Source organism: Sminthopsis crassicaudata, chromosome 1 (assembly GCF_048593235.1).
Source record: "Sminthopsis crassicaudata isolate SCR6 chromosome 1, ASM4859323v1, whole genome shotgun sequence".
Taxonomy (NCBI): domain Eukaryota; kingdom Metazoa; phylum Chordata; class Mammalia; order Dasyuromorphia; family Dasyuridae; genus Sminthopsis; species Sminthopsis crassicaudata.
The window spans coordinates 691,142,711-691,161,655 of NC_133617.1; the positions used below are offsets into that span (position 1 = coordinate 691,142,711).

The following is an 18,945-nucleotide window of genomic DNA, read 5'->3' on the forward strand; positions in this document are numbered from 1 at the left end:
TATCTGAATTCTCCTGCAAATCTAGATTCTCATTCAACCTATTCATTTTTTGGCCATGTCACTTCCCATTCAAAACATTCAGTACAACCTCATAAAAGACCAATCTTCTCAACTTGACATTGTTTATCTTCAACAACCTAAATCACATTCTTTCCTTCTTTGTTCACTGTGGTTCCTTCCACCTACAATAACCTCCTCCTCATTTCCTCTTATGCAAATCTTATCTTTTGAGATACATCTCAAAAACTACTTCCTCCATAAAGTCTTCCCCACTCTCTTAAGTCAATAAAATCTTACCTCCCATTTAACTCACTTTTTGTTTAGAACTCAGCAATATTCTTCTCAAAAGTATATTATTTGTGTACCTATCTTCTATTATAAAATACTTGAAGGCAAGTATTGTATTTTATTTATTTTAACATCTGATGAAACACCTAGTCAGTGATATGGTGGAACCAACTCAAATTGGCAATTTGAGTATGAGCGTTTATAACTCAAATTGGCAAACTACGAATCAGGGCTTGATTCATTATTTTGTTGATTGTTTAGAATTTAAAAAAGTGATGGAGAAAATATTAATAATGCAAATTAATATAAGAGTATCATGAATACTTTTTCTCCTCAGAGAGCCTGTTGTTATATATTAATGAAAGGGGCAGCTAGTTGGTGCAGTGGATAGAGCACAGCCTTGAATTCAGGAGGACCCGAGTTCAAATCTGATCTCAGACACTTAACACTTCCTAGCTGTGTGATCCTGGACAAGTCACGTAACCCCAATTGCCTCAGCACAAAAACAAAAAACAAACATTAATAAACACATCCCTGCACTTAGCAGCATCTATCACATAATGACATCCAAATGTTTGCTGAATTGAGTAAATGCAAACGAGTCCAAATTTATTCAAAAGGGGGCAGTTATATGCTTTGTTTTATGAGAAAATTCAACCCTGGATCTTTTTTCTTGTTGCTTTTGTTACTATGGCCTTTAAATGTTTTTTTTTTTGTTTGTTTTGTTTTGTTTTTTTAATGGTAACCTCCCTTGCCTTTGGGCAGTGGATAGAATGTTGGCTTTGGAATCAGGAGGACCAGAGTTCAAATCAGTCCTTAGATACTTCAGTGCCTTCATCTGCAAAATGAGTTGGAGAAGGAAATGGCAAACCACTCTAGCATTCTTACCATGAAAATACCACAAAGAATCATGGAAAGTAAGACGTGACTGAGAAAAATGACTCAACAATAACTCAACAAAACTCTTTCCCTTAGACATTAAAAATGAATTTTATTCCCGATTTGAAAACTGGAAAGCTCTTGAAACTTCTAATTTATCTTTCCCTTAGATAACAGATAAAACTTGTCTCAGACTCTATTTCCTCAAATGTCAAAAAAAGCAGATTAGACAAGATCTTTAAGGAGCCTTATAATCTTTTTAAATTTTCTTATGCTTTTTAAAAAATTTTATAGCTTTTTACTTACAAGATATATGCATGGGTAATTTTTCAACATTGACATTGCAAAACCTTCTGTTCTAACTTTTCCCCTCCTCCCCATCCTCTCCCCCAGATGAGCCTTATAGTCTTAAAAATTCTGTGACTATAATTCTTATTCAATTAAACCAAAAGTAAAAGGGCTGGGAGAAGAGGAGAGGATTAATGCTAGGAAAAGGAAAGTTCATAAGGGAAACTTTGATTAAGTGATCTAAATCCCATAGTATAGATGTCCCAGATAGGGTGAGAAACATCTGAAGCTGGCCTCCAGATTAATTTGGCTTGAGAGGTCAGCATTGGAGCCAGCCCCCTTCATTCTTCCTGTTGTTACTAATCGAGCTAATGTTAAAAACACAGAAAAATAAAGTCCTTTAAATGAGTAAAATGAATGAGTAAGGCTCTATACAATTCCAGTCGGATCCTTGAGGCCAGGAATGTGTATTTTGTTTTTGTCTGTAGCCACAGAGCCAAAACATTAATAGATACTTAACATATGCTTGTTTTGAATTCAGTTCATTTGAATTACCTCTTTCCACCACTTTATCTTATCTTCCTTGCAAATTTAGAGCCAACTCAATCAGGATCAATAATTCATTGATTCATCCACACATTCTACAAGCATTTATTATTCACGTGCCAAGCATACTACTTGGTGCTAGGAATGCAAAAATACAAAATAAAAACTGTCTCTGGTATTAAATTTATATTCTTCTAGAGGAAATAATGTATATATTGGTAAATAAATACAAAAGATATAAAAAAGACACTTTTCTTGTTGCTTCCATGATTCCATGGAGTCCACTCTCCACATGGAGAGTTCTGCTTTCCATGACCTACTATGGGATTGATTTTCTTGGTGAAAATACAAGAGTGGTTTGCATTTCCTTCTCCAGCTCATTTTACAGATGAGGACATTGACACTAACAGGGTCATAGAGCTAATAAGTATCTGAGGATTAACGTGAATTCTAGTTCTCCTGACTCCAAAGCCGGCATTCTATCCACTGCCCAAAGGGAAGGGAGGTTACTAATTTTTTTTAAAGCATTTAATGAAAGGCCATAGTAACAAAAGCAACAAGAAAAGGAGAGGTGGACGAGGAGGAAGGGAATCCAGATAGTCCTAGTTCCAGAGCCATCTTGGTATTGAAGATCATCATACTACACCTACATCAGATCAAGGGAATGAATATGTTTTAGCCAAGGTTCTTTGTAATTACTAAAATCCCACATAGAATCAATCAAGGGAACTTAGAGAATCGAAGAACCATGGTGACATCATGAATACTTGTGGAATCTTAAGGTAAAAAGAAATGAGTTTGTTAAGCAGAGCAGGTTGGACCAGATCACCTTTCATCTCTTATTCAAATGTTATTTCCTGAAAGGGAGTGGGGATGAGGGTGGGGACTGAAAAGGGATAAAGAAACCACGTAGTTACACACACACACACACACACACACACACACACACACACACACACATTAAAATTCAGTACACTGAAGTATACCACTTTGGCTTGAGTAATCTGACCTGTCCATAAATTATTGGTCTGTGGAAATGGGAACATTAGATTAGCAGAGGGAAGGACTAGCATTTCCACATAAAAATTGTCCACAAGCAAATCTGACTCATCTGGATATGCAAATCTTACTTATCAACAGTGATAAGAGTCCCATGCTCAGATTCTTTTAAACTCTAATTTCTCCATTCCTCACCATGCTCAGATTCTTTTAAACTCTAATTTCTCCATTCTTCAACATGAAAATTCAGAGCCACAGGACCTGGATTCAAATTTTACCTTTATGACTTAGTTAACTTGGATAGGATTCACTTTATTCTTCTGTAAAATGAGAAGGCTAGATTAGGTAACTGGCAGTAAAGTGGCCCATTGGTTAGAATACTGGGCCTGAAGCCAAGAAGACCTGAATTCAAATCCAGAATTGATAATTTACTACCAATGTGACATTAGATAAGTCACCTAAATCTGTTTACTTCAGTTTTTTCATCTGTAAAATGGGCATAATAATAGCATTTCTTTCATAGGGTTGTTGTGAGGATCAAATAAGATCCTGGCACACAGTGGGTATAATTTAAATGTTGTTGTGGGTATTAGTATAGTGCTAGATCTCTGACTCTGTGACCACAATGTTCCAATTCCTATTGTCACACATCTCTCAAAGATCCTCTGGCTTGCCCTAATCCTCTCTGATTTCCTTCTCCCCCTGGACAGATCTCCAGGTATGATAGGGTTTATAAAACCCTATCCTTGTCCTTGATCTGCCAATGCTTTTCAAATCACCATATCTTAGCCACATTTTTTTTTCCCCCACCAGACTGGAAAACTCTTATGACTCTCCTAAGATTACAACTCACTAAATTTCCCAAACATTCAAGCCCCAAAGCAGTACTCCATTCCATTGTGTAACATTTCCTAATGGGAAGTTCCCGCCTTTGATCTTAGGTAGAAATAGAATGCTTGTGGTGGAAGCTGTTTGGACATGCTTTCCAACTGTGGGCTAGCTGTTTTCAGTGGCCAAAAGGCTTTGTGAGCCAATCAGGAGAGTTGGATGGGTTCCTGGCCTAAATCAACTCTGCTCCCATAAATTCCTCAATGACCAAGTCATGGTTGCTCACATAATCTCCCACCCTTCACGATAGGCTCTAGTATGGGTGACATGCTAAGAGAGCCCCCTGGTGGACACATCTTTTAGAATTTTAGAATTTAGAACTTGGAAATATTTGGAACTTGATACTGAGGGTGATGGTGACCAATGTGGGAACTTATACAGTCAAGATTCAATCATAGACTCATTATTCACTGCTTTCCAGACAGTGAATCAACATTTAGCATAGAACAAAGCCACTCTGATGCCCAAGTTTGTCCAGAGATTACAGACATAACTATATATTTATGAGAGGGGGAACCAGCCATATCCTTGAGTCCTCTGATTAAGCAGATTGTCAGAATTAACACCAGGCTCATAGGGATTCATAGTGGGAGTCTGTAAATTTGTTGTTGTTTTTTTCTCTTTAATTGCTAACTACCTTTCAGGATAGTTGGTTGGTTTGTAATTCCATATACTTTTTTTTTTTTATTTAAAAAATCATTTTGAAAAGGCATTCAAAGCTTCAACAGGGTGCCAAAAAGGGGTCCTGATACATAAAAAGGTTAAGAGCAACCCTGCCACATCTAGATTAGTATTTTCTAGTTCTCTGATGCAGATCAGTCCTCCATGGCAGAGCCAGAGAAGTTTCTTGAAATTAAGTGGATCTTGGTATTATTTGGACTAGTGAAATGGGATTGTAGAAGGGCAATAACTGTAGGTCACTGTATGTGGGGGTATCCTTCCAGGTTACTTTTCTAATTCATAAATAGAAGATACCATAAGCATCAACAAGGAGCAAAGGAAGGAGGTCAAAGAGAGCCCAGTACTGAAATCACTTCCTTCTGCCCCTTTGCTGGACCTGGGACTACCTGGTAATTTATTCCTTACAGTCTGTTCTGATGCCTGGGACTGCTCCACCCACTAAACTGGATCTCCAGAGACCAAGCCTAGAAAGAGCTAAGTCACTCCCTTGGACCACAGCCTCCACACAGCCCATTTCTGCTCTGGCCCTGAATGAGCATTGATCCCCTTCCTATCTGTAGCACTGGCAAACCATGTATATTCACATGGGTCCCTGTAATATTCTTCTTTAAAATGTTCTCTGGGAACAGATTTCTTTGGGGGGCTTCTGGAAGCAGCCTTTGTTTCAGTTTAGTGTAATCACCCCAAATGCAGTCAGGAGTTAAAATCGAAATCTAAAAGTCTTTGTCAAAATCTTATCTCATTCACTTGGGGCTCTGCTAGTTTTCTGGAGGCCTTCCGGATCTTGGTTTCAGTGTTCTCCACAGGACAGCCTGCCACCACTTCTCTGTCTTCATTGGTTCTGCCCCACTGCCTTCTCTGGCTTGTGAATCTCCTGGAGTGAATCCTGGTTGAGGTTCCTAACTTATTATATATGCTCTCTTAAAAGTGTGAATCTTGTGGAACTCTAGTAAGTACTAAGTACTTTACTGAACTAGGGAACTGTTAAGTATCATGCTAAATTACCTAATTATTGTCTCTATCAATTCCAGTGACTTAGCACCTTGTAAGAATTCTAACAGATTCCATTCTATTTTGTCTTCTCCAACAGATTTCCCTTTTTAATCATCCCCACCATCTCAGTAATTTTCGATCTTAATCTATTTACTGGATGTTTCTCTGCTTCCTATAAAATGTTCATGTGTCTTTTCCATCCTCAAAAAAATGATCTCCACTTCATCCTTCCATCAATGCCATCTATCATGCTACATTTTTCCTCTCTTTTGTGGCTGAACTCCTTGAGAAAGTCATCTACAATCATTGTTTTCACTTCCTTTCCTCTCACTCTCTTTTTTAACTCTCAGAAGTCTGACTTCCAATCTTATTCAACTGAAATTGCTCTCTCCAAAGTTACCAACGATCTCTCAGCTGACAAATCTAATGACATTGTCTGCAGCCTTGGACATTATTGACTCCCTTTTCTTTCCTTTTTTAATTATAGCTTTTAATTTTCAAAATATATACACGGATAATTTTCAACATTCACCCTTACAAAACCCCTAACTTTTTCTCTCCCTTCCCCCAACCCCCTTCCTCAGTTGGCAAGTGATTCAGTATACGTTAAATATGTACAATTCTTCTGTATTTCCACAAATATCATGCTGCACAAGAAAAATCAGATCAAAAAAGGGAAAAAATGAGAAAGAAAACAAAATTCAAGCAAACAACAACAAAAAGAGTGAAAATACTATATTGTGGTCCATATTCAATTCCTACTGTCTTTTCTCTGGGTTCAGATGTCTCTCTTCATCACACAACCATTGAAACTGGTCTGAATTACCTCATTGTTGACAAGAGCCATGTCCATCAGAATTGATCATCATATAATCTTGCTGTTGCCATATATAATTGATCTCCCTTTTCTTAAAGAAATTCTCTGTAGGTTTTTGTGAAACTGCTCTCTGGTTCCCTCATTTGTTTGATTCCAGCTTCCTTTGTTGAATCTTCATCACTGCTAGGTTGCACAACTATCCCTCAAGACTCTCCTTTTTTCTTTTTTTCTAACTACAACTTCCCATGACAAGACCTGAGAAAGACCTTAGCTTAAGAAGGCCAAGGTCTCCCACTGCATCTAGGGGCACTCCCAGTCATCCTGACCTGTTTTGCTACTGTACTTGGATGACTCTGGAGGAGAGACTGAGGCTGATGACTTTGAGGATGGAGAAGACATGTGGACATGCTTATAGGAAGTAGAGATTCATCCAATAAATAGATTAAGATTGAAGATCCTCCTGATTGTCATCCTCCTGATGCCATTGTTTCTCTTTGAGAATGAATGACAAACAACAATCTATATGATTTCCCTTGGTGATCTCATTAATTCTTGTGGATTAAATTGTCATCTTCATGTAAATTGTTCTTATCCATTTGTCCCATTTTATCTATTTTCTATTCCATTCTATTTACCCACTTTTATGACCTGTCCTATATTCTCAACTAGATGCCCTAAAGAAATCTTAAACTCAACATGTCCAACAGTGAATTCATAATCTCTCCTCCAAAATTATTCTCTTCCTAACTTCCATAAAATTAATGTTAAGGGCAAGACCCAGACTTACATGCTGTCATCATTCATCCCTCATACTCTCTTACTTCCCTTATTTAATCTGTTGCCAAGTCCTGTTTGATTCTACCTTCACAAAATATCTCCAGCATATGCCCTTTTCTATTCTCTGATACCACTACTTTGGTACAGGCTTTCATTACCCTATACTTAGCCTTCTGGTTGGTCCCCCTGCCATAAGTCTCTCCATTCCAAACTATCCTCCCAGCATCTATCAAAGCAGAAATAAAAGCAGAGAGAGATACCACTGCATGCCTGTCAGATTGACTAGAATGACAGGGAACGATAATGCAGAATGTTGGAGGGCCTGTGGGAAAACAGGGACACTGATACATTGTTGGTGGAATTGTGAATACATCCAGTCATTCTGGAGAGCAGTTATCAAACTGTGCATACCCTTTGACCCAGCAGTGTTACTGCTGGGCTTATATCCCAAAGAGATCTTAAAGAAGGGAAAGGGACCCACATATGAAAAAATGTTTGTGGCAGCCCTCTTTGTGGTGGCCAGAAACTGGAAACTACCTGGATGCCCATCAATTGAAGAATGGCTAAATAAATTGTGATATATGAATATTATGGAATATTATTGTTCTGTAAGAAATGACCAGTGGGATGATTTCAGAAAGGCCTGGAGAGACTTACACGAACTGATGCTGAGTGAAATGAGCAGAACCAGGAGATCGTTGTATACTTCAACAAAAATATTATATGATGATCTATTCTTATGGAGGTGGCCCTCTTCAACACATCTTCAACGAATCAGTTCCAAAACAGCAGTAATGAACTGAACCAGCTATACCCAGTGAAAGAACTCTAGAAGATGACTATGAACCACTACATAGAATTCCCAATCCCTCTATTTTTATCCGCCTGCATTTTGGTTTTCCTTCACAGGCTAATTGTACACTATTTCAAAGTCCGATTCTTTTTCTACAGCAAAACAACTGTTTTGACATGTATACATATACTGTATTTAATTTATACTTTAACATATTGAACATGTATTGGTCAACCTGCCATCTGGGGAGGGGGAGGAGGGGAAAAATATGCATGGGTAATTTTACAACATTAATTGCCAAACCTTTTGTTTTGGCAATTGTCAATGTTGTAAAATTACCCATGCATATAGCTGGTAAATAAAAAACTATTATTAAAAAATAAATAAATAAAAGCAGAGAATTAGCCATGTCACTACTCTACACATTTAAGTCCGATAACCCCATATTCCTTCCAGGATCAAATTAAAATAACCTTGTTCAATTTTTAAGACCCTTTGCAGAATCCTCTTCTACCTGTCTTCTAATATTTTACTCTTTTTTGGGTACTCTATAATCCAGTGACATTGAGTGAGTTCTTTGTTGCTCCTCAAGACACCCCATCTCCTGATTCTACATTTTTACTGTTTCTCTCCTATGCTTGGAATTCTCTCTCTCCTCATCTTAGTCTTCAGCCTTCCCTACCTTCCTTCAACTTAATCAATTACATTTATAAATAATTTATAAATCAATTAAATCAATTACCTTCTACAAGAAGCCTTGTTTCTCCTATTTGACTGGGAACTCCTTGAGGGTATGGACTATTTTTGCTCCTTTTGTTTGTATTCCCAAAACTTTGGAGTTATCCAGCATCATAGGAGCTTAATAAATGTTAGTCAATGTAACTGTTGCTTCTGAATAAGGCATGTTAATCAAATGCAATATTGATCATCTTTGTGACTTCCCTGACAACAATTCTTTTACTTGGCTACCATTTCTCTAGATATGTAATCTCCCTCAATAGAATGTAAGCTTCTTACAGAAAGGGACTGTTTCATTTTTGTCTTAATATTCCTCGCACCTAGTCCAGTACCTGGCATAGAGTCTTTAATGTTGTTTGTTCTTTATTTTCAAAGAGGACCAATGGCATTATGAGCTGATGTCTTGACTTGTGTGAATTGGATTTAAGTGACACAAAGTTGCACAAAATCATCAGCCTCACTCTCTCTTCCAGTCATCAGAAGTCCACTGACAAGACAGAAGTCAAGATGACTGATGAGAGTCCAGATATAGTGGATAACTTTTGTATCTTTAATGTCTGACCAAGCTCTAACCCCTCCATGGTACCCACATCTGTCACCTCAATGGCTGTTAAAACAAATTGTTCTCATCTGCCTATTCGGCATGTGAAGTATTCACAAACTAACTCATTGATGAGTTTGAGCATGTCGATAACTTGCAATCTGATTTAGTCCATCTGCTGATGGTTTTACCAGGGCCACTGCACAGGTTATAGATTATTAGAGCTACTATAAGAGTTGAGTGTCAGGTGGACACCACAGGTCAATGAACAGCCCTGGAAAGCTCTCAGCAAGCCCTCAGAAGTGCTAGGGGCATTGTCCTCTCTGACACAGTAATTGGCATTGTTCTGGGAGTGAGGCACATTGGAAAAGGAAATCCAGGGGCAAAGCCTTACAAGGCAGAAAGCACCTAGAGGGGCGAACCTAGAAAGGAGACCTTGTAAGGTTTGACTGCAAGAAAAAATATAAAGAAAAGAGAGAGACATGAAGGTGTTGCAAATCAGAAAACAAGAGTCTAGAGTAAAGTGAAAGATAAATAATGAAGAGAAATCCTTTTTAGAAAGGGGCACAAAAAATAACATAAAACAAGCCTATTGAATAGGACTAGCTAAAGGGGAGGGAAAGAGATCTACTTGAGTAGCATGGAAGGGGGAAAAGGGAAAAATAGGTCACCAGATAAAAGCAGGTGAGAAAGAGAAACCAATATACAAAATCTTAAGGGGAAAAGGATAACAAACAAGAAGGGAATATGGGTGAGGGGAAGAGAGACAGTGGTCATCTTCAAAAAATATTGAACGAAAGTAACAGAACATAAAGTGTATATAGTAGAAAAGGAAGAAAAAAATCTCAACTTGAAAAAAAATGGAGACAAATGAAATTTGCAAATCTAACTCTTCTAATTTAATTCTAATGTGAATGGATTAAAAAGTGGTGGGGTGAGGGAGGAAGTGACAGAGTAGATTAAAAAAACAAACAACAACAACAACAACAAAACAATTTCCACAATCTGTTGCTTGCCAAAAACCCACACATTTAAAAGACAGACATATGCAAAATAAAAATAGAGATTTTGGGGGGAAATTGCTATGTATCAAGTAAATCCAAAAAAGGAGTTTTACACATGCTATTGGACAAAGAAGTACTTAATGAAAACTTGTTGATTATTTGCCTAAGCAGAAAGTCATAAACTAGATCCAATAGCTAAGAAATACAATATTCACTAGTATAAAACCAAACAAAATCAGAGAAATACTAGGGAGGAAAATTGTGACCATTGGCAACTGATGATTTGTCTTCTGGGAGGAAACAATCAGATACATACATGTGCCACTGTATTATCTTTTCATTAAACTCTAGATACGCATCTCTATGTCCAGGCACTTACAAAAAAACTTCTTTTCTTCCTTTTTGCATCTCCCTAGAAGTTTTTCCCATTTATTTTTTTTCTTAAAGGGAGGGAGTCATATTTGAAGGAATACCATGATCCTGTGAAGGTGTTTTCCTGGTATCTGACATGATAAACTAAGAGAATCTCTCTCACTAAAAATATCTACTCACAGCTTTTTTCCCTAAAGGCAAAGTCATCCCTGAGAACAGAACTCACATGCTCTGGTTCCTGAGGCAAGGTCTCATAACCATCAGTCTCTCAAGGACTGAAGACTGTTTGCTCCTCCAGAGATAGCTGATGACAACTCATTGAAACAGTGACTATGAATGAATTGTCCCAAAAGGGAGTGTATTCAGGCAAGATCTGAAATACCAGTTCTTTCTAGTTTCTAAGCCACCAAATCATCTACTGCAAAAAGGAATGTGGAATAAAAGCAAAGAAGCATAAAGAGAGGTGAGAGGGTGAGACAAGATGTAGGGATGCAGAAATAGAAGATGGTAGAGAGAAAGAAACAAGCAAATAAAGATGGAGGAAAAAATAAAAATTGGGAAAGAGATAAGAGAAAGAAGGACGGTATGATAAAGTTTGCTAAAGTAAGGTTAAAAGTATGGCAAAATCTGGGGCAGCTAGCCGGCACAGTGGATATAGCACCAGCCCTGAAGTCAGAACCAAACCTGAATTCAAATATGATCTCAAATATTTTTCCTCGCTGTGTGACCCTGGGCAAGTCACTTAACCCTAATTGCCTCAAGGCTGGGGTGGGGGGGAGCATGGCAAAATCTGTTTCTACCAGGGTCCTTGTGATCTCTAGCAAAAATTCCCCAGAATTTTTGTTGCTTGACAATTGACAATTTTTGCTGCTTATTTTGGTAGTCTTACATTGTAAACTATTCTTCCATGCTTAATTTGGGCTGTTAAAAGAGAGAACATCTCTAAAGAACATCAAATCCTTCTCAGTATGTGTATTGTTGGTCTGGTATCCTCAGATGTTTAATATACGGTCTGGCACATAATTTATAAATACTTGTTGATTGAATACAGATGAGGAAACTGGGAAATTAAATAACTTACCCATCATTCATTGTTGGATAAAAGATTAGAGTTGGAACATGGATTCATGATAAATGATGGAAATATTCACTTATTTCTAAACTTTAAGTATTTCCTACACAATTTAAAAGATGTCAACTTATTTCTAAACTGCAAATAGTTCTTACACAATTTAAAAGGCATAGGGGAATTGGCCCCCTGCAAATAGACCCTAGATGTCTAGGCAGGGGTGTACTAGAGCCCATTCAAACCAGCTATGGTTAAATTTTCTTCTTCTTTTTTCCCTCAATAGTATTTTATTTTTCTAAATACACAAAAAGCTAATTTTCAACATTAATTTTTGTAAGATTTTGTTTTCCATATTTTTCTCTCTTCCTTCCTTATCTCTTCCCTCTTTCCCAACACAATAAGCAATCTGATATATGTTCAATCCTTTAAAATATATTTCCATATTTGTCATGTTGTGCAAGAAAAATCAGCCAAAAGGGGAAAAAACCACAAGAAAGAAAAAGCAAGCCAACAAACAAACAAAGATGAAAAAACTATGTTTCGATCCACATTCAGTCTAATTGTCAATATGAATATTTAACACCAGAAATTGGTGAATGCTACAAACTGGATTTTTTTTTTTTTTTTTTTCTGATTTGGAATTTTGGAATTGTTTTGTTAATTGTCTAGTCTTAAGAAAGCAATGGAGAAAATATTAATAATAAGGCAGATTAAATTTATAAGTTTGTCCAATTTCAACTTTTTTTTTAACTGTTAAACAGCAGCACTTGGAAACTGTTGATAAATTGGGGCCTTTCTAAAGAGCTTGCATGTCCCCTTCTTGGTGACCTTGTCAACACCATGCTGACAGGATGGGAGATGGTGAGCTTGATCTTTATAGAAAGTTGTATAAGGAATCTTGAATCTCAAGTTTAAGCCTGAGGATAATAGCAGCTCTCAGTTGATTTTTGTAGTGCGGTGACAGTGTGGGAACATGAAGGAGGTTAAGCTCAGACTAGAGCTGAGTGATTGATTTCAGATGTGCATTTTTGGCTACAGGGAGGAATGGCACCTTTCCAGAATCCTTGGGGTCTCTTTAACCCCACAGCTGCTTTGGATTCTAGCTATAGAATTTAATTCTCATGTCCCAGTCTTCAATAATGACAGGATCTCAGAGTTAGGAGCAACCTTGGGGACCATCTAGTTCAGGGGATCTTGGTTGTTTTCTGTATTCTGGGCCTCTTTGGCAATCTGGTGAAGCCTTTGGACCCCTTCTCAAGATGAAGTTTTATTGCTTACATTTAAAATTAAAGGAAATGCCAAATTTGAGCTAAAAATGAGGGAAAACAAAAATGTAACTTTTCCCACCGAAGTTCACAGACCCCCTGAAATGTATCCTGGATTTGTGTGAGGTTCATGATCCCCCTTTTAATTCAACCCACTTTGGAGCAGGAACTTCCTTTATAATACAAATGGCAAATGGCCCATCTAAAGCGCTTGATTGGTGAGCTCCCCTGAGAGAGAGCCCACTGCCTCCACAAATACCAATTCCATTTTAGAATGTCAGTCTCAGGAAACTATCCGTTATGTCAAAATGAAATACTTATCTCTGCAATTTCTACTCAGTGGTTATAGTTCTGACCCCTTCGACCAAGACATCTAATCTATTTTATATAGATTAATCTACAGAAAGCATTTAATCTGTCTTATCTTGTTGCTGTTGAGTCGTTTCAGTCATGTCCAACTCTGTGGCCACATTTAGGGTTTTCTTGGCAAAGATACAGGAGTGGTGTGCCATTTCTTTCTCCAAATTTATCTTATACAAAGAGCTAGCTTCAAAGTCAAAGAGATCTGGGTTCAAGACTCAATTCTGTCACTTTCTGGCTTTGTGAGTCTGGACTATTCATTTAACTTCCCTGTCAATTCTCCGAAGACTATAATTTGCAAGAAAAAATCAAAAAAAATTACCTGCATCAGTTGTAGGAGCTTCCTAACCAACAAGTTCCCTTTTTACCAATGAAATCACAGATCCAGTCTCTAAAGCTATCATATTATTCTTCTCCAGGGTTTTCTTGGCAAAGGCATTGAAATAGTTTGCCATTTCCTTCTCCAGCTCATTTTACAGCTAAGGAAACTGAGGCAAACAGAGTAGAAATTATATTACATAGCTAGTAAGTGTCTGAGATCAGATTTGAACTCAGGGAGATATTCCTGACTCCAGGCCTGGCACTCTATATACTGCATCACCTAGTTGCCCCCAAGCACATAGTAGGTGCTTTATAAATGCTTGTTCCCTTTCCCTTACCAACATTTTTTTTTAAGAGAAGCACCCAATTACCACAAATCAAGGTTTGATTTATTGTTTTGTTAATTTTCTAGACTTAAGAAACTGCTATCAGTGAAGATTAAACTTTAAAAGTGTGTATCTATACCCGAGAGTCTGGTTGTTAAACATTTACCATCACACCCCTATATTGTTGGTCAGTTAAGATTGCACTACAGCTCAGAAAACAAAGTCCTTACCAAACTAGAAATCTCATGATTGTAAACTGTTGCAGCAGCTGCTAACAGCCTTTAGAAGTACTTTTAAGATTTACAAAGGAATTTGCATCCATTATCTTATTTGAACTTCACAACACCCCTGGCAATACTCCAGGTGTATTCTGACCCAGACAGAATAAAGCCAGATTATGGGCACCAAGTGCCTTTTGATTAAGTCATTGACCTCTGAACAGCTACCATTCAGACAACTGTTACTTTCATTGATAATTTTATTTTCTGTCCTTCCCATTTCCACCTTTCATAAAAACAAAACCCAAAAACCTAATTTCAGAGAAACCTGGGAAGAAATTTTATTTGACTTCTCAAATGTCTAAATCTTGTTCTGTAATCTAGATTGTGAACTCCTTAAGGGTAAGCATTAGATTGTAAATATTTGTTAAGGGTAACAATAACAACTACTACAAATACCACTATTAATACCACTACTATTACTACTATTATTACATTACTACTATCACCATCATTCATGTAGAAGTTTCAGGTTTGTATAACATGTATACACCTCTCATGCCCAACTCTTAGTAACCCCATTTGGGGTTTTCTTGGCAAAGATACTGAAGTAGTTAGCCATTTTCTTTTCCAGCTCATTTTATAGATGAGGAAACTAAGAGGCACAGAGCTAAATGACTTGTTTAAGGTCACCCAGATAGTATCAGAGACTGGATTTGAACTCAAGTTTTCCTAAATTCAGGCCAGGCACTCTATCCACTAAGCCACCTAGCTATCTCTTAGGTGTTATTACTATTCTCATGAGGATAATAAAGTTAAGCAACTTCTTTTGGGTCACAGAATTAGTAAATGTTTGAGAAATATTGACATTATGACATTTAAAAATATTTAAACATTAAAAAAAATTCTGAGTTCCATATTCTCTCACTTTAATTGCCCCTGCGTTATGCATTTCTATAAATCCTGAGAGTACAGGATTATACTTTGTATATAGCTGGTTCCTAATGCATATTTATTGATCTTTGTAGGTGATTTAATTGTCACCTATTCCCAAGTTCTTCCCCATAGAGCAATTTCTTCTAAACTAGTAGAGCACTGATTTGATGATTCTGCCTTGGCTACATGGCACAGAGGAGAATAAGTCTGGATTTGGATCCCTGATTTACTATTTCCTATCAGTGTGCTCTAGGAGAAATTATTTAAAATCCTTAGACTCCCCAGTGCCTTATCTATATAATGAAAAGACCCCTGATCCCATAGACTGAGTGACAAGATATAAAGGGCAAGGAAAAGTCAAAGATGACTCATTGATTTCAAACTTGGGTGACAAGGAAGACAGCAGTAGTACCATCAATGGGAACAGAGCTATTGAAAGGGGAACTGGTTTGGATAAGGATAGATATGTGGAATTGGGAATCTTTTGAAGAGGGGAACAGCTGAATCTGAGACAAGAGAAAAGATTTGTATAGAGAATGAAGAGCAGAAATCCATAGCCAAAGGTGTGGAAACGGGAACCAAAAGAGTGAAGAGAAATTGACATTTGCATATACATTTGGTACACACAAGTTTCCATATTTATAGTGGACATTGGGGTATAATGGGAAGACCACTAGATTTGGAGTCCAAGTATGTATTTGTTATTATCTATAGTCCATTTGTTTAATCTCAATGGCCTTGGTTTTCTCATCTATAAAATAAAAGACTATTTTATTAAAATAAAAGTGTTAATTTTTAGAAATAAAATTAAAAAAAGAAGCTCACGCCCAACTTCAGACTCAATATGTCTCAAAATGTTATACTAAAGGATCCATCAAATATCAAAACTGGTGGCTATATGCCGATATTCCCATTTCTATCCAATAACCAACCAACAAATATTTGTCAAGTGCCTACAAGGGCCAGGGATTGTACTGGGTGCTGTGAATACAAATCCAAAAAATGAAACTATCCTTACTCTCAAAGATCTTATATTCCAAAAAGGGTGCTGAACAAATGGGGATCATAGACCATACTCTAAGATCATCCTCAACTATAGAACTAAATAAAGTGAAGGTGTTAAGGTTTGAATAATTATCTCAATAACAACCTCAGACTTGCTTTCCATTTTGTTCTGAGTTGAGTAGAGGTGTTGTTGAAAAAGTGGATCATAGCTAGGTTAAGAGCAGGGAAGAACAGACCTTATTTCTTCTTAGGTAAGTGTTAATCATTTCCAGTTCTGAAGTGACAGCGTGGGAATCAAGGGAGATAGGACTATGGCTAGAATGAATGTGATTAGTTTCAGATGTCTGTGTTTAATTCACACAAGAAATGGAATCCTTCCAGAGTCCTTGGGGCCTTTAACACTGTAGCTGCTGATTTTTTCTAAGCAATCATTTATTTAGCTATTCCCCTTTATTCTTTAGAATGACTATGCCCCAAAGCACTATTTAGTGGTATCCCATAATGCAGTAGACCCCAAGGATATTATAGAAGCTATTACCACAATCAAATATATACGGCAATTGAGCTGACAGAGTAGGAAGAGAGCAGTTTTATCAATAGTCATAATGATAGCATTGGCTCTCCCATTTTGAAGCTGCCACTGCCTACAAGCAGAAAGTAAAGTTGGAGATCTAAGGCCTCCAGGCTGATATTTAGGCTTGCTTTTTATGTTCCAAAACAGTTGAACTATGGAGGGAGTGAAAGGAGGGAAAGCAGGGGGCTCAGATGAAACCCTTTCATTATGATTCTGAGAGTGAGGTTGTCCTGAAAGTGCTAGGAGGTTTTCCCTATGTCTTTGTTCCCTCATGTTGTTCTATGTGTGCCTGCAAAAATATTAGACATTGGACTGTGTTGCAAGCCATGTAAGAGGTTGTTGATATGGTTGCTGATATGGAAAAAGAAAAATTCCAAAGATTTTGCCTGTGATGATTATTACAAGATCTCACCTTCAAAGCCCTTTCCTATAGAGCTGGGGAGGATCTTCTACTGTCACTTCTATTTCTTTAAAATTCATTTCTTTGTAATTTTGCCAATATGCATATTCTTTGACCTAGAGATCCTATTGCTGTAAATATATCCAAAGAAGTCAAAGGCAGAAAACTGGGACCTAGATATGTCAAAATATTCATAGTGGCAAAGCTATAGCTATTCTTCATCTTTTTTGAGTCCTTACACCCTAAGCGCTGCTTAGTTGTATCCTATAATGTACTTTTTGTGGTAATAAAGATTTGGAGATTTCCCAGTTGACTGGGGAAATGGCTGAACAAATCATGACATATGAAGGTAATAGGATAATATTTCTATGTAAGCAATGGTAAATATAAAGAAATCAAAGTACAAAGTAAATCCTAGAAGACTTTTATGAGCTGATGCAGAGCAAAAGAAAATACAACCAGGAAAATAATATATACAATGACTATAACCACATAAATGGAATAAACAATAACAATAAAAAGAAACTAAATTCTGTATAATTAAATTTTGCCCCAGAAAAAAAAGTTTCAAATATGCACCTTTTTCCCTTCTTGGAAAAGATGGAGGAAGCATGAGTATAGAATATCAGATATAATTACTCATTGTAGTCATGGCCAACTTTTTATGGCCCTATTTGAGGTTTTCTTGGCAAAGACTCTTGTACGGTTTATCATTTCCTTCTCATTTTACAGGTAAAGATACTGAGACAAACAGGATTAAATGGCTTGCCAGGATCACACAGCTAGTAAGTATCTGAGGTCAGATTTGAATTTAGATCTTAACAATTCCAGGCCAGGTACTCTATTTACTCTACTACCTAAGTAGTAGTATACTGTCCTAACTGTTGGCTGGTTTGGCTAAACTTTAATTTCTTTCTTGTCTTCTTTGTTATAAGGGATGACTTACTAATAAAGGATATATTTTTTGGAAGGGATATATATCAATATTGATACAGATATAGATAGGGAGGAAGATTTTATATATACATATATATATATATGTATGTATGTGTGTTAGTGTGTGAGTACATATGTAGAGAGAGAGAGAAGAGAGAGAGAGAGAGAGAGAGAGAGAGAGAGAGAGAGAGAGAGAGAGAGAGAGAGAGAGAGAGAAAGAAAGAGACAGAGAGAGAGAGAAAGAGAGATTTGGAAATGAAAGTAATTTTTAAAAAAGACATTCTTGAAAATAAGATTACAAAAAATGAAGATGACTTATTCCCATCCAGAGTTCACAGAGAATGTTAGAGAATGGTAGGGACTAACTCCCCTCTGCTCCTGTGCTCAGATAACTAGGGTTATAATCTTCTAAACCCTTCCACGACTTAAGTTTTGAGGTACTTTTGCTAAATTGACCGTCTTAAATAAATATTATGAAAGTGTCAGATTATTTACAAAAATGCAATACCCCTAAAAAAGAGTGAGAATTAGTCAGTGTGCTGGGTGGGAAGAGGTGGGGGAAGATTCAGATGATTATTACTAAATTATTGAGAAGCATCCAAAAGTGAAACCTAGACCTGTGTCTGCCAGATGCTTCAGTAATGACCAACATATGGAAAAATGTAAGGCAGAGTGGTAATTTCTCCATTGCCTGCACTTTGATGACTGATAGCTGAGATATTTGAGTAGCGGTGGTTGAGTTAATGAAAATTTTGATTCAGTTCATGGAAATTTCCCTGGTTTGATTTGATTTATGGAAGTCTTGTTGGTAATGTATTACCTATATGCCTTGCACTGCAGCCTAAGAGACCATTGCTGACTAAGGTCAAGAAATGCATCTGAAGACATGTCTAACCTATATCACATTGCTTCCTATCTTGGAAAGGGAAAG

General features: G+C 37.1%; 1 long non-coding RNA gene across 1 annotated transcript in view; it reads left to right on the top strand.

Moving 5' to 3' along the window:
* LOC141551694 (uncharacterized) overlaps positions 1-18,945 on the top strand; it is a 99,449-nt gene that overhangs the window by 22,726 nt on the left and 57,778 nt on the right. Inside the window, exon 3 of the long non-coding RNA XR_012484932.1 lies at positions 17,811-17,863. This is a non-coding gene — a long non-coding RNA (uncharacterized LOC141551694). The remainder of the gene's footprint in view (positions 1-17,810; positions 17,864-18,945) is intronic.